Raw genomic sequence first — 4,614 nt, 5'->3', positions numbered from 1 at the left:
CCATTAGTCATATATGGATGTGAGAGTTGGACTATAAAGAAAGCTGAGCACAGAAGAATTGATGCTTTTGAACTGTGTGTTGGAGAAGACTCTTGAGGGTCCCTTGGACTGCAAGGAGATCCAGCCAGTCCATCCAAAAGGAAATCAGTCCTGAATATTCATTGGAGGAACTGATGTTGAAGCTGAAACTCCAATACTTTGGCCACCTGATGTGAAGAGCTGACTCATTTGAAAAACCCTGATGCTGGGAAAGATTGAAGGAAAGTAAATGAGGGGTTTAGAAGGAAAAGAGGTATAAATAAAAATAAACTCTTCTACAATGTATGTAGTGCTTCATGGTTTAGAAATTTGATATATATAATTTCATTTTATTCTTACCCCGACCTCCAAACTAATTGTTCATATCATCTCTTTATTAATAAAGAGACTGAATTTCATGAAGACTAATTTTAGCTCAAATGAAATGTCTGATTTAAAATTCCATGATTTGGCTCTTGTGTCATGCTCAGTCATGTCTGACTCTTTTGGTACTCAATGGCCTGCACCGCCAGGCTCCTCTGTCCATGGGATTTTCCAGGCAAGAATACTGAAGTGAGTTGCCATACCCTCCCGGGGATCTTCCCAACACAGGGATTGAGCCCAGGTCTCTTGCATTGCAGGCGATTCTTTACTGTCTGAGCCACCATGGAAGTTCCCTCAGCAATTCTAGGGAAATATGTCCTTTTGTTGATTTATCCACATTGACAGACAACCTCGAATTAAATAGCTGACTGTATGATGGATTGTATGAGGCCTCCAAACGTGGACAGAAGAAAAATCAAAGTCCTATTCTCTGGAAACCATACACATACTGCTTACACTGAACAAAGGGCAATAGAAATGACCCAGTGAGCATTCTTCTCTGTTCCCCAAGATTATCTAAAGTCTACCTCAAACATCGGCTCCTCTACCAAGCTTCCTGAGCCCTCCACTCAGAATGCCATCTCCTTCTCTGCTTCCAAAGCACTAGTTTATACCCATGATACAGCACTTCCCAGACAGGCTGATACATACAAGACTTGATGGTCTGCCTGTCTCTCTCCCATAGATTATAAGCTTCTTTTTATGGATAATCACTGGAGTGAATGTTTATTGAGGGTTGTCCTATCTGTCAGCCTCCCTGAGAAGTGCTTTAAAAGGATTACCTCATTTGTTCAACCCTCTTTTTGTAGATTAAAAACAGACAAAGATAGTTAATACTTCCAAGTTCACATAGATAGTAAGGATAGGATCTTCCCAAATCTATATCCGTGTTATAACCACTGGCCCATACTGCCTCCTGGCATAGGTAGAGGCCAACTCTTACCCACCTTTGTCACTCTGCTGAACCCACCCGAGTGCCTGGAATGAGGAGGTGTTCAGTCAGTGCTGATTGGTACTGAGTGGAGGAGAAATGCCAGGGACGATGGGACCTCCCTGGTGGTTCAGTGGTTAAGAATACAACTTGCAATGCAGGGGACGTGGGTTCAATCCCTGCTCTAAGATCCCACATGCTCCAGAGCAACTATGAAGCCCAGGTACCACAACTAGAGAGAGCATGCTGCAACGAAACATCTCGCATGACACAGTGAAGACCCCCGGTGCCACATCTGAGACCTGATGCAGCCTAATTAATTAATTAATATTTTGGGGAAGGTGAGCATCTTTGCTGACTGATTGGTGTCTAACTGCTGTGCTGTGAAGAGGAGGAGAGTGCTGGAACAAACGCCAGTCTCTCTACAGAAATGTTTTGACAGATAGCAGCTCTACAAGGTGAAATAGAGATTGATATGAAAGAAAGATTGATAATGATTGAATTGAATAGAAATCAACTTAATTCAATACTGATGTTCAAGACTCAAAATAACTAAGCAAATTTAATCCCTAAAAATAAGCATCATTAAACTGCCCTTGATAGAGATTCAAACCTAGTTCTCCTATACACAAGAGGAAGAGGAGAAAGAAAAAGGGAAGAAGAAAAGTTTTACTCTACAATTTTGATTTCTGAATTTCTTGACTCAAATCTAATCCAGAGAGTAGTCTCCACCCATAAAACAGACCACAAAAAAGAGTGTATGTGCTAAGTTCCAAATGAATTATACAAACGAAAATCCTTTTTAGTCATGTGGATAGAGAGAGAAACAAGGATGAAGTACAAATGGTGACTTCCCTAGTGGTCCAATAGTTAAGAATCCTCCTGCCAATGCATGGAACATGGGTTCAATTCCTGGTACTGGAAGATTCCACATGGTGAGGAGCAACTAAGTTTGTGCGCCACAAGTACTGAAGCCCACACACTCTAGAGTCCATGCTCTGAAATAAGAGAAGCCACCACAATGAGAAGCCTGAGCACTGCAACCAGAGAGTAGTTCCCGCTCACCACAACTAGAGAAATTGCAGAAGAAATGTAATTGTGGATGAAACACAATAAAGCCAAGTTAAGCTTTAGAAGAATACTTAAAAAATGGGAAATTGTCAAAATGTAATTTTAGACTTTTAAGATGCAAAACATAATATATAAACACACACACACACACACACATATATATATATATATATATATATGTGGGCTTCCCTGATGATTCAGACAGTAAAGAATTCACCTGCAATGCAGGAGACCTGGATTTGATCACTGGGTCAGGAAGATCCCCTGGAGAAGGGAATAGCAACCACTCCACTATTCTTGCCTGGAGAATTTCATGGACAGAAGAGCCTGGAGGGCTACAATATATGGGGTCACAAGGAGTTGGACACGACTGAGTGACAAACACTTTCACTTTCACACATACACACACACACACACACACACACACACACATATATATATATATACACACACATATACATATGGAGAGAAAAAGAGTCAACTATAGGACTCCCCAGGTGGTACAGAGGTAAAGAACCTGCCTGCCAGTGCAGGAGAGGTAGGAGACTTGGGTTCGACCCCTGGGTCAGGAAGGTCCCCTGGAGCAGGGCATGGCAACCCAATGCAGTGTTCTTGCCTGGAGAATCTCATGGACAGAGGAGACTGGCAGGCTACAATCCATGGGGTAGCAAAGAGTCACACAGGACTGAAGTAATGTACCACACAGTCAACTATATATATAAGATAGTCAACTTTGAAAAAATAAAATTTATATATGTGTAGAAAAAGTTCCAAAACATTTATAGTGATTAATAAATGATGAGATTATAAGGATGTTATTTTTTCCTTTATGCTTCCTATATTTTACGAATATTCTAAATTGAACATATATCACTTATAATAGAAAAAGTATTACTTTAATAAAGAAAAATAATAAGCATCTTGTTTAAAAGTGATTTACATACACAAAAGATAGTGGTTTAGAAAGAGAAAGAACAATCCCAAGGGAAACATTTCATTTCTAATCTCCTTAAGTTGGAGGGCAGACCATAGCTGAGATTCAGGTCTAAGACTCAGGAACAGAGGTACTGGAGCTCCAGAGAAGGGTGAATTCTCAAGCTTAGCAAGGCTGCTCTGCCAAGTCAGGAACCCTGATGGGAACACTTAATGGCCAAGAAGAGAAGGATGAAACATTAAAAATAGTTAGAAAAGAGACAGTCAAATATGATAGAAAAAAATCAGGAGAGTGTTGAGGCAAGAAGTGAAAGGAAGAGTTTCAGGGAGTGATCACTTGTATTGAACTGTCAAGATGACTGCTGAAAATGTTCATTGGCTTTATTAAAACGGACAGCACTAATAAGATTAAATAATGGCTCTTTCAGGGGAGTGTTAGGGATATAAAACACAGAGGCATGTTTGAAGGACTGAGAGGAAGGTGAGGAAAAAGAGAAAATGAATGCAAAGGGTCTTTTTCTTAAATTGTGTCTTTTCTTAGACAATATGACCCCGGTATATTGCTGGCTGTAAAGTAACTGCCTGACACCACCATAGAAACTCCCCAAAGCTGCAAAGTCCAAATTACAAAGTCAAGTTATACATGGACATCGGCATCCTTTTATAAGTCAAATTCAAGTTATTCAAATTTAAAAGTCAATCCACTATTTAGTCAGATTGAGAAGTTCCAATTACTTGACTACAATTGTTCTTTCTCATGGCCAGTCAACAGAAGCCCAGATTAATAGTGCTTGGCATGGAATTCTTCACCCTCACTTCAGACAGCCACATACACTTCCATCTTGATTCCCAGTGGCAGCTGGAAAGAGATTCTGGGCAATGAAGGTTTGTTTCTGCTTTCCTTTTCAGTGGTAGAGTGTGTTAAAAAGCTGACAAACCACATCAAGAGAAGACATCGATAACATTGCGCTTCGTAAGTGGAGACAGGCAATGAGGAAGGAGAATAGGATGAGTGCAGATGCAGACACACGACTAGCAACAGGCCTAAAGGGGGGTCCCCTCTGATAACATCCACTTTAATTCACTTAATCAATACTAATGTATCAGGCACCATTCCAGATACTTGGAGTAGAGAAAAATAGCAAGAGATTCAAAGCTTCTGTTCTTCTAGGAACTGTAGGGATACAGACATTCAGTTCAGTTCAGTCGCTGAGTCGTGTCCGACTCTTTGCGACCCCATGAATTGCAGCACGCCAGGCCTCCCTGTCCATCACCAA

At 40.7% G+C, this 4,614-nt stretch overlaps 1 protein-coding gene across 1 annotated transcript in view; it reads right to left on the bottom strand.

Annotated features, from left to right (window-relative positions):
• The window catches only part of ADH6 (alcohol dehydrogenase 6 (class V)), a 39,876-nt gene that overhangs the window by 34,912 nt on the left and 350 nt on the right, over positions 1-4,614 (bottom strand). The window lies entirely within an intron of this gene.

This window comes from Bison bison, unplaced genomic scaffold, assembly GCF_000754665.1.
Source record: "Bison bison bison isolate TAMUID 2011002044 unplaced genomic scaffold, Bison_UMD1.0 scf7180017864263, whole genome shotgun sequence".
In the NCBI taxonomy this organism is placed as follows: domain Eukaryota; kingdom Metazoa; phylum Chordata; class Mammalia; order Artiodactyla; family Bovidae; genus Bison; species Bison bison.
The sequence above is the reverse complement of the archived record's forward strand: the minus strand, read 5'-3'. Positions and strand labels throughout refer to the sequence as shown.